Source organism: Mesoplodon mirus, assembly GCF_964341445.2.
Source record: "Mesoplodon mirus genome assembly, chromosome: 12".
Taxonomy (NCBI): domain Eukaryota; kingdom Metazoa; phylum Chordata; class Mammalia; order Artiodactyla; family Ziphiidae; genus Mesoplodon; species Mesoplodon mirus.
Window position 1 is genome coordinate 60576362 of NC_138988.1, and position 12696 is coordinate 60589057.

Genomic DNA, 12696 nt, shown 5'->3' on the forward strand with positions numbered 1-12696 from the left:
ATTTCCTCTTTGACATCATCAGTGATCTCTTGGTTATTTAGTAGTGTATTGTTTAGCCTCCATGTGTTTGTATTTTTTACACACTTTTTCCTGTAATTGATATCTAGTCTCATAACATTGAGGTCGGAAAAGATACTTCATACAATATCAATTTTCTTTTTTTTTAACTTTACTTGAGTATAATTGCTTAACAATGATGTGTTAGTTTCTGCTTTATAACAAAGTGAATCAGTTATACTTATACATACGTTCCCATATTCCCTCCCTCTTGTGTCTCCCTCCCACCCTCCCTATCCCACCCCTCCAGGTGGTCACAATGCACCTAGCTGATCTCCCTGTGCTATGTGGCTGCTTCCCACTAGCAATCTACCTTACGTTTGGTACTGTATATATGTCCATGTCTCTCTTTCTCTTTGTCACAGCTTACCCTTCCCTCTCCATATCCTCAAGTCCATTCTCTAGTAGGTCTGTGTCTTTATTCCTGTCTTACCCCTAGGTTCTTCATGACATTTTTTTCTTCTTAAATTCCATATAAATGTGTTAGCATACAGTATTTGTCTTTCTCTTTCTCACTTACTTCACTCTGTACAAATACCGGATGGACTTTAGGTCCATCCACCTCACTACAAATAACTCAATTTCATTTCTTTTTATGGCTGAGTAATATTCCATTGTATATATGTGCCACATCTTCTTTATCCATTCATCCAATGATGGACACTTAGGTTGTTTCCATCTCTGGGCTATTGTAAATAGGTCTGCAATGAACATTTTGGTACATGACTCTTTTTGAATTATGGTTTTCTCAGGGTATATACCCAGTAGTGGGATTGCTGGGTCATATGGTCGTTCTATTTGTAGTGTTTTGAGGAACCTCCATACTGTTCTCCATAGTGGCTGTATCAATTTACATTCCCACCAACAGTGCAAGAGTGTTCCCTTTCCTCCACACCCTCTCCAGCATTTGTTGTTTCTAGATTTTTTGATGATGACCATTCTGACTGCTGTGAGATGATATCTCATTGTAGTTTTGATTTTCATTTCTCTAATGATTAATGATGTTGAGCATTCTTTCATGTGTTTGTTGACAATGTGTATAAGTAAAAACTGACACTGCAGAAATACAAAAGATCATGAGTGATTACTACAAGCAACTCTATGTCAATAAAATGGACAATCTGGAAGAAATAGACAAATTCTTAGAAATGCACAATGTGCCAAGACTGAACCATGAAGAAATAGGAAACATGAACAGACCAATCACAAGCACTGAAATTGAGACTGTGATTAAAAATCTTCCAACAAACAAAAGACCAGGACCAGATGACTTCACAAGTGAATTCTATCAAACATTTAGAGAAGAGCTAACACCTATCCTTCTCAAACTCTTCCAAAATATAGCAGAGAGAGGAACACTCCCAAACTCATTCTACGAGGCCAATATCACCATGATACCAAAACCAGAGAAAAATGTCACAAAGAAAGAAAACTACAGGTGAATATCACTGATGAACATAGATGCAAAACTCCTCAACAAAATACTAGCAAACAGAATCCAACAGCACATTAAAAGGATAATACACCATGATCAAGTGGGGTTTATTCTGGGAATGCAAGGATTCTTCAATATACGCAAATCAATCAACATGTTACACCATATTAACAAATTGAAGGAGGAAAACCATATGATCATCTCAATAGATGCAGAGAAAGCTTTCAACAAAATTCAACACCCGTTTTTGATAAAAACTCTGCAGAATGTAGGCATAGAGGGAACTTTCCTCAACATAATAAAAGCCATATATGATGAACAAACAACCAACATCATCCTCAATGGTGAAAAACTGAAACCATTTCCACTAAGATCAGGAAGAAGACAAGATTGCCCACTCTCACCACTCGTATTCAACATAGTTTTGAAAGATTTAGCCACAGCAATAAGAGAAGAAAAAGAAATAAAAGGAATCCAAATCGGAAAAGAAGAAGTAAAGCTGTCACTGTTTGCAGATGACATACTACTATACATAGAGAATCCCAAAGATGCTACCAGAAAACTACTAGAGCGAGTCAATGAATTTGGTAAAGTAGCAGGATACAAATGTGTTTCTTCAATTGAGTTATTTCACTTATAATCCCTTGAACATATCTCTTACTTTCCTCACCTCTAAAGTTTATGTTATTTTTTCCAAGTTTTTCTATTATATAATGTACTCTCTTTCTTTACCCTTTTCCCATCTCAACTGCCTCTTGAATCACTTGTCACTGCACACCATCCATCTCACATGCCAACTTCTCTAATAACACTCCCTTCATCCTCCAAACCATACCTCTTCCTTTAAAATTATAGCATTTTATACCACTTAATTAACTTCTTTTGCAATGTGGTTGTGTATTTTTTTTTCTTTTTCCTCCAGATTGCAAAGTTTTAGCAGTAGAGACCATGATTTACTGACATCTTTGAATCACACCCAGCACCAGCACTATGTCCTGTACATAGTAATTGTACATTATGCAGTTGTTGAACAAACGTTGAATGAACTGTGGTTTTGCTTTAGAAGTAGAAACTATTGTGGCCATCTGGTTATAAAATATTAAATTTGTTTTTCCAATAAATAAGTGTCAAGAAAATGAAAGGAGGACTATTAAATACATGATAACCAAAAGTGATGTGTGGACCTTGTTTGGATACTGGATACTGATTTGAACAAACTTACTGTAGAGAAATATCTTTGACATAATTGGAGAGATGTGTATATGGAATGGGTAATAGATGATATTAAGGATCTAGAGTATGACAAAAGTATGCTCATTATGTCAAAAATTGTTATTAGTTAGAAATGCATACTGAATTATTTACAAATGTTATGTTTGATATTTGATTTTAAATACTCTAATAAAAAGTATGAGAAACAATTTAAAACGTTTGCAAAATTTGGCAAAACACTGATCATGATTGAAGTAGAGTGATGGATACATAGTGTTCATTATACATATTATATAGAGAGATATTCAGTGGAAGTCTTTTTTTTTCAAATAAAAAGTTTGAAGACATATAAAGTGCTATACGGAAATAAACTTTCAGTCATTCTTACCATAGGAAAGTAATCTTTCAGTGATTTAATATATTAACTATAAGATACTCTATTCACTTGAATAAATTTTAATTTTACAGTGTTTAACTCAACACTTAGAAACAATTCAACATGTAAAATATCACTTTAGTTGTACAATGTCCTACCCCTTTGTATTGCACAGAAGACTATTGGGTGCTTAGTGCGTCTGGCTTTTTCCACTTCTCTAAGGACCCATTTTTTATTATTCATAACTGTGTAGCTTGAAGGAAGTTAGAGTCGGCATAATAGCCAGCCACTGACCCCAAATATCTTATTCTCTTATCCTGAGAATGGCCAACAAATCTGTAAAAAGCAAAGAACACTTTTTGTTCTCTTTGCCAACTGAACTGGATCCACTCACTCTCAATGTCATGGAAGAGAAATAAGTGAAGAAAACTTTCCTTTAATTGACATACCGGGTATTAGGTAAGTAAATATAGAAACTGTGGGCATGACCAAGTCATAAATACCAAAGAAAGATGGCAGTCATAGAAAACAGATGGATTGGTAATTTTAATACTACACTTTGCCATTGTCATCTTTCTCTCACTTTTTCTTGTTTTTTCCATCTTTGTTGCCACTTTCTTAAACAGGCTTCTCTTTTCAACCCCTTCAGCTGATGATTAAAAATTTCTGACCTTGGTTACCTCCATTAGCATGCCCCAAACCACCCCCAAAATATAAAATCTAAGTTATATTCTTGTGCATGTTAAAGGGACACAACCTCCAAAGAAGTCCTCTCCCATCCCAGCTTTCAATCCACCCACCTTCCATTGTCAAAGGTGCACTTTCATTTCCCTGTATGTTACTTCAACAGCTTTCCTATTGTTCTTTTTCTTCTATTTTTTTCTTTCTCCAATAAAGGTGCTTTCAGATTAGATTTCCTAAAATATGGCACATTTCATACCACTCCCATGTTCAAAAGTTTTCAGTACTTCCTACTTCCTATCAAATAAAGTCCATTCTTGTTCACTCAGCATTTCAGGCCTCACAGTCTGTCTGGAGTTTACATTCTAACTGTGACTTCTTTTAAGCCCTTGAAAGTATAAACCAATGGATCTAATTTCACTTTCCTGAAAATACTCTGTTCTTTTGGATCTCCATTCTTTTAACTTATTAATGTTCCTGTTATTTTCAAGCATCTCTTTACATACATTTCTACTTGAAACCCCTGCAATTCCTCTTTCATCATCCCTTAGCATAAAGTCTTTCTTGGTCCTTGTTAGAATCAACCTCTTCCTCTGTAAGGTTTGGCAGTGCTTCATGTGTATCTTTCTTGAGATGTTTCCTCTCACGTATTTTTCAACATGGTATGAGCTCCATTTATCCAATCAACCATAGCTTTTGAGAACACAACTTATCTATTTCATCTTTGCATCCCTAATCTTTGGCTCCCTAATCTCTGTACTTAGGACATGTTTAGTATACGTTGGTTAAAATGTTGGTAGAAATCATACTAAAGCTCTATGCAGAGACAATTAGAGATCAAGGCAAAACAGTGCTTTCACAAATTTAAAACATTATGTTTTTTATTTAAAAGAATTTTTTTCTCATTTTTATTAGGAATTCTTTTTAAAATTTCCATTTATTTATTTATTTATTTTTAAACAGCAGGTTCTTATTAGTTATCTATTTATACATATTAGTGTATATATGTCAATCCCAAATTCCAAATTCGTCCCACCACCACCCTTCCCCCCAACTTTCCCCCCTTGGTGTCCACACCTTTGTTCTCTACATGTGTGTCTCTATTTCTGCCCTGCAAACCTGTTCATCTGTACCATTTTTCTAGATTCCACATATATGCATTAATATATGATACATGTTTTTCTCTTTCTGACTTACTTCACTGTGTATGATGGTCTCTAGGTCCATCCAAATCTCTAAAAATGACCCAATTTCATTCCTTTTTATGGCTGAGTTATATTCCATTGTATATATGTACTACATCTTCTTTATCCATTCATCTTTCGATGGGCATCTAGGTTGCTTCCATGACCTGGCTATTGTACATAGTGCTGCAATGAACATTGGGGTACATGTGTCTTTTTGAATTATGGTTTTCTCTGTGTGTGTGCCCAGTAGTGGGATTGTTGGAATATATGGTAATTCTACTTTTAATTTTTAAAGGAACCTCCATACTGTTAATCACAGTGGCTATATCAGTTTATATTCCCACCAACAGTGCAAGAGGGTTCCCTTTTCCCCACACCCTCTCCAGCATTTGCTGTTGTCGATTTTCTGATGATGTCCATTCTAAACCAGTGTGAGGTGATACCTCACTGTAGTTTTGATTTACATTTCTCTAATAATTAGTGATGTTGAGCAGATTTTTATGTGTTTCTTGGCAATCTGTATGTCTTCTTTGAAGAAATACCTATTTAGGACTTCTTCCCATTCTTTGACTGATATTAATCTTCTGTCTGTTGATTCATTTGCAAACATTTTCTCCCATTCTGAAGGTTGTCTTTTCATCTTGTTTATAGTTTCCTTTCTTGTGCAAAAGTTTTTTAGTTTCATTAGGTCCCATTTGTTTATTATTTTTTATTTCCATTACTCCAGGAGGTGAGTCAAAAAAGATCTTGCTGTAATTTAAGTCAAAGACTGTTCTTCCTATGTTTTCCTCTATGAGTTTTATAGTGTCCACTCTTACATTTAGATCTTTAACCCATCTTTAGTTTATTTTTGTGTATAGTGTTTGGGAGTGTTCCAATTTCATTATTTTACATGTAGCTGTCCAGTTTTCCCAGCACCACTTAATGAAGAGACTTTCTTTCTTCCATTGTATATCCTTGCCTAGTTTGTCATAGATTAGTTGACCATAGGTGCATGAGTTTATCTCTGGGTCTTCTATCCTGTTCCATTGATCTACATTTCAATTTCTGTGCCAGTACCATATTGTCTTGATTACTGTAGCTTTGTAGTATAGTCTGAAGTCAGGGAGTCTGATTCCTCCAGCTCCATTTTTTTCCCCTCAATATTGCTTTCATTATTTGGGATCTTTTGTGTTTACATACAAATTTTAAGATTTTTTGTTCCAGTTCTGTAAAAAATGCCATTGGTAATTTGATAGGGATTGCTTTGAATCTGTAGATTGCTTTGGGTAAATAGTCGTTTTCACAATATTGATTCTTCCATTCTAAGAACATGGTATATCTCTCCAACTGTTTGTGTCATCCTGGATTTCTTTCATCAGTGTCTTATAGTTTTCTGAGTACAGGTCTTTTGCCTCCTTAGGTAGGTTTATTCCTAGGTATTTTATTCTTTTTGTTGCAGTGGTGAATGGAAGTGTTTCCTTAATTTCTCTTTCTGATATTTCATTGCTAGTGTATAGGAATGCAAGAGATATCTGGACATTAATTTTGTATCCTGCAACTTTAACAAATTCATTGATTAGCTCTAGTAGTTTTCTGGTGGCATCTTTAGGATTTTCTATGTATAGTATCTTTTCATCTGCAAACAGTGAGTTTTACTTTTTCTTTTCCAATTTGTATTCCTTTTATTAATTTTTCTTCTCTGATTGCCGTGGCAAGGACTTTCAAAACTACACTGAATAAAAGTTGTGAGAGTGGACATCCTTGTCTTGTTCCTGATCTTAGAGGAAATGCTTTCAGTTTTTTACCATTGAGAATGATGTTTGCTGTGGGTTTCTAATATATGACCTTTATTATGTTGAGGTAGGTTCCCTCTATGCCCACTTTCTGTAGAGTTTTTAGCATAAATGGGTGTTGAATTTTGTCAAAAGCTTTTTCTGCATCTATTGAGATGATCATATTGTTTTTATTCCTCAGTTTCTTAATATGGTGTATCACATTGATTGATTTGCATATTATTAAGAATCCTTGCATCTCTGGGATAAATCCCACTTGATCATGGTGTATGATCCTTTTAATGTGTTGTTGTATTATGTTCACTAGAATTTTGTTGGGGATTTTTGCATCTATATTCATGAGGGATATTGGTCTGTACTTTTCTTTTTTGTAGTGTCTTTGTCTGGTTTTAGTATCAGGGTGATGGTGGCCTCATAGAATGAGTTTGGGAATGTTCCTTCCTCTGAAATTTTTTGGAAAAGTTTGAGAAGAATGGGTGTTAGCTCTTCTCTAAATGTTTGATAGAATTGACCTGTGAAGCCATCTGGTCCTGGACTTTTGTTTGTTGGACGATTATTAATCACTGTTTCAATTTCATTACTGTGATTGGTCTGTTCATGTTTTCTTTTTCTTCCTGGTTCAGCCTTGGAAGGTTATACCTTTCTAAGAATTTGTCCATTTCTTCCAGGTTGTCCATTTTATTGGCATAGAGTTGCTTGTAGTAGTCTCTTAGGATGTTTTGTACTTCTGCAGTGTCTGTTGTAACTTCTCCTTTCTCCATTCTAATATTATTGATTTGAGTCCTCGCCCTCCTTTTCTTGATGAGTCTTGCTAAAGGTTTATCAATTTTGTTTATCTTCTCAAAGAACCAGCTTTTAGTTTTATTATTCTTTGCTATTGTTTTCTTTGTCTCTATTTCATTTATTTCTGATCTGATCGTTATGATTTCTTTCTTTCTACTAACATTGGGTTTTGTTTGTTCTTCTTTCTCTAGTTCCTTTAGGTGTAAGTTTAGATTGTTTATTTGAGATTTTTCTTGTTTCTTGAGGTAACATTGTATTCTTATAAACTTCCCTCTTAGAACTGTTTTTGCTGCATCCCATAGGTTTTGGATCTTCGTGTTTTCCTTGTCATTTGTCTCAAGGTATGTTTTGATTTCCTTTTTGATTTCTTCAGTGATCTCTTGGTTATTTAGTAACGTATTGTTTAGCCTCCATGTGTTTGTGCTTTTTACATTTTTCCCCTGTAATTTATTTCTAATCTCATACTGTTGTGGTTGGCAAAGATGCTTGATATGGTTTCTAATTTCTTAACTTTACCAAGGCTTGATTTGTGAACCAAGATATCATGTATCCTGGTGAATGTTCCATGTGCAATTGAGAAGCAAGTGTAATCTGCTGTTTTTGGATGGAATATCCTATAAATATTAATTAAAACTATCTGGTCTATTGTGCCATTTAAAGTTTCTGTTTCCTTATTAATTTTCTGTCTGGATGATCTGCCTATTGGTGTAAGTGAGGTGTTAAAGTCTCCAACTATTATTGTGTTACTGTTGATTTCCTCTTTTATAGCTGTTAGCAGTTGCCTTATGTATTGAGATGCTCCTATGTTGGGTGCATATATATTTATAATTGTTATATCTTCTTGGAATGATACCTTGATCATTATGCTGTGTGCTTCCTTGTATCTTGTAACATTCTTTATTTTAAAGTCTATTTTTTCTGATATGAGTATTGTTACTACAGCTTTCTTTTGATTTCCATTTGCATGGAAAATCTTTTCCCATCCCCTCACTTTCAGTCTGTATGTGTCCTTAGGTCTGAAGTGGGTCTCTTGGAGACAGCATATATATGGGTCTTGTTTTTGTATCCATTCAGCGAGCCTGTGTCTTTTGGTTGGAGCTTATAATCCATTCACATTTAAGGTAATTATCGATATGTATGTTCTTATGACCATATTCTTAATTGTTTTGGGTTTGTTTTTGTAGGTCTTTTTCTTCACTTGGGTTTCCTTCTTAAAGAAGTTCCTTTAACATTTGTTGTAGAGCTGGTTTGGTTTGGTTTGGTTTACAAAATTTGTTGTAGAGCTGGTTAGCTCTTGCTGGTCTGTAAAGCTTTTGTTTTCTCTGTCAAATCTGAATGAGATCCTTGCCAGGTAGAGTAATCTTGGTTGTAGGAACTTCCCTTTCATTGGTTAAAATATATCACGCCACTCCCTTCTGGCTTGTAGAGTTTCTGCTGAGAAATCAGCTGTTGACCTTATGGGAGTTCCCTTGTATGTTATTTGTTGCTTTTCCCTTGTTGCTTTTAATAATTTTTCTTTTTCTTTAATTTTTGTCAATTTGATTACTATGTGTCTTGGTGTGTTTCTCCTTGGGTTTATCCTGCCTGAGACTCTCTGCACTTCCTGAACTTGGGTGGCTATTTCTTTTCCCATGTTAGAGAAGTTTTCAACTATAATCTCTTCAAATATTTTCTCAGGTCCTTTCTCTCTCTCTTCTCCTTCTAGGACCGCTGTAATGAGAATGTTGGTGTGCTTAATGTTGTCCCAGAGGTCTCTTAGTCTGTCTTCATTTCTTTTCATTCTTTTTTCTTTATTCTCTTCTGCAGCAGTGAATTCCACCATTCTGTCTTCCAGGTTGCTAATCTCTTTTTTGCCTCAGTTATTCTGCTATTGAATCCATCTAGTGTATTTTTCATTTCATTTATTGTATTGTTCATCTCTGTTTGTTTGTTATTTAATTCTTCTAGGTGTTTGTTCTTTAATTATTCTAGGTCTTTGTTAAACGTTTCTTGCATCTTCTCAATCGTTGCCTCCATTATTTTTCTGAGGTCCTGGATCATCTTCACTATCATTATTCTGAGTTTTTTTTTCTGGAAGTTTCTTATCTCCACTTCATGTATTTGTTTTCCTGGGGTTTCACCTTGTTCCTTCATCTGGTACATAGCCTTCTGCCTTTTCATCTTGTCTATCTTTTTTGTGAATGTGGCTTTTATTCCACAGGCTGCAGGATTGTAGTTCTACTTGCTCCTGTTGTCTGTCCTCTGGTGGATGTGGCTATCTAAGAGGTTTGTGGAAGCTTCCTCCTGGGAGGAACTGGTGGGTAGAGCTGGCTGTTGCTCTCATGGGCAGAGCTCACTAAAACATTAATCTGCTTGTCTGCTGATGGGTGGGGCTGAGTTCCCTCCCTGTTGGTTGTTTGGCCTGAGGTGACCCAGCACTGGTGTCTGCAACCTTTTTGGTGAACCTAATGGTGGGCTCTGGGAGGGCTCATGCCAAGGAATACTTCCCAGAGCTTCTCTGCCAGTGTCCTTGTCCCTGTGGTGAGCCACAGCTACCCCCTTCTTCTGCAGGTGACCCTCCAACACTAGCAGGTATGTCTGGCTCAGTCTCCTATGTGTTCACTGTTCCTTCCCCCTTGGTCTTTATGCACACACTACTTTGTGTGTGCCCTCCAAGAGTGGAGTCTCTGTTTCCCCCATCCAGTCAAAGTCCTGCAATCAAATCCCACTAGCCTTCAAAGTCTGAGTCTCTGGGAATTCCTCCTCCTGTTGCCAGACCCCCAGGTTGGGAAGCCTGACGTGGGCCTCAGAATGTTCACTCCAGTGGGTGGACTTCTGTGGTATAATTGTTCTCCAGTTTGTGAGTCACCCACCCAGCAGTCATGGGATTTGACTTTTTTGTGATTGTGCCCCTCCTACCATCTCTTTGTGGCTTCTCCTTTGTCTTTGGATATGGGGTATCTTTCTTGGTGAGTTCCAGTGTCTTCCTGTTGATGATTGTTCATCACTTAGTTGTGATTCCAGTGCCCTCGCAATAGGGTGAGCGTCCATCCTTCTACTCCATCATCTTGAACCAATCTCCAAAACATTATGGTTTTTAAATTCTAGTTATTAAATAAATTATCAGCATTTAATTAAGCATTAGGCTCGTGCATTCTTTGCATTGTCACATTGTCTCAATTCAATAACTTTCTAGATGAGGAAAGTGAGACTTAAAGAGATTTGGTAACTTCTTTGTACATGATTTTTCTGGTTCAGATTCAGGTCTACTTGCAGTTAAGCCTCATCACCTTTCTATTATTAAATGTTTTGGGGAAACCCTAAGTTTTAGAATACATAACCCAAGGACACCTCAAGAGATGAAAAACAGACTCAAATAGATGATACTCCCCTTCCCCATTCCCTACTTCAATATCAGAAGTTTCTCTGGCTTTTTGTTTTTTGTTTTTGCAGTGAATGTTTTTATTTTTTATTTTTTACCTACAAGGTGGAACACTCACTTTCTTATTTTCATTATTATCTGTTTTTCTTATACCCAAGGATTTTACATATTAAATTTGCTTGAAGAAATTAAATATATAACCCTCACTTAATGTAACAAGTTATATTTACTTCCCCAAAGTAGGCAAGTCATGAGCCTACATGCATGCTTAACTCCATCATATTCTAATACATATGTTCTAATCCACTTTCACAACTGTTCTCAGAACCAGTTTCTAAGTCTCTTAAGAAAATCAATTTCATTACTTGATAGTCTCAATTTCAACTTGCTCCAAAGTGTTTTGATACATTCCAGAAATTCTTCAACCCTAAAAGGATGAGAACATCATGAGGATTCTTAAATCGTATTTCTTATTTATTTATTTTATTTGAGATATAATTGACATATGACATATTAGTTTCAGGTAGACGACTTAGTATTCAATATTTGTATGTATTGCAAAATGATCACAGCATGGTAACTATAATTAATAATACTGTGTTGCATATTTGAACTTTGCTAAGAGAGTAGATCTTAAACGTTCTCATCACAAGAAAAAAATCATAGCTATGTAAAGTGTAGTTCTTTAAAGTTTAACTTTAAAGCCAACTCCAAAAAGAAATTTAAAAAATTATTTGGGTGATTCATGGCTCCTCATTGGTGGCCACTTAAAAGAGACCTCATTTGAATGTGTAAATTCTGGTGTGTGTGTGTGTGTATTCTGATATGTATACATATGTACATATGTATATATGTGTATATATATATATATATATATATATATATATATATATATATATATTTGAAAAATATATAATATTTTTAAAAGTTCATATTTCCTTGGTTACAGTTATATCATAAATATCAACTGACTACTGTATATCAGAAAGTTTAAAAATGATTAGAAAAAGGAAGTTTCTTCTGGGGATAAGGGAAACAGGAATGTTTCCATGAAGGAAATGTGGTACTTGAGTAGTCCATGAAGCTTTGGCATAGGTGGATGAATAAACTTAGGATATTCCAAAGTTATAGTTTTCCAAAGCATTTCCTGGAATGCTCTCCCCTTAAGATGCTATTACATGCAGAGGGTGGCAGAAAGGAGACCTGTGATCAAATGTGTTGGGAAAACTACATCCCCTCCTGGAGACTGATGGAGTGTATCAAAGGTTCAGAAACACTTGTCAGGAAAACATGTTTAACTTTTTGTTTCCAATTCATTTGATAATGCATCACCCATATTTTCTTATATAACCTTTGATAACACGCCCAATATCCCATGTAAGCAGAACTGAGCTACTTAAGCTGATGATTGTGATATTCCTTCCAATAAACATACATGCTTTTGTGCCTTGAACAATTTCCTGTGTTTTTATTCAGCTTAATATTTACAAGTTGTACGATTATGGAAAGTTATTTGATCTCTCTGAGTCTCAGTCTCCTTATTGGTAAAATAGGGATAGCACAGTACCTATATCATAAGACCTGACCTATTGAAAATGTTTTGAGAGGACTGAATGAGTCAGTCCCTGCAAAGTGCTTAGCACCATGTTCAGTCACTCAATAATGACAATGATATTGGGTGATTCCTGTAGACCAGCTAGGAAACAGTAGTTCCATACAGTCGCAATCTTTCCTTTCGGTAGTTTCCAGTTACAGGAATGTTACATAAATAAGCACACAGAGCTGTAAATAGAGGTATTATTTCCTACAATGCACACTGAATAAGTTCC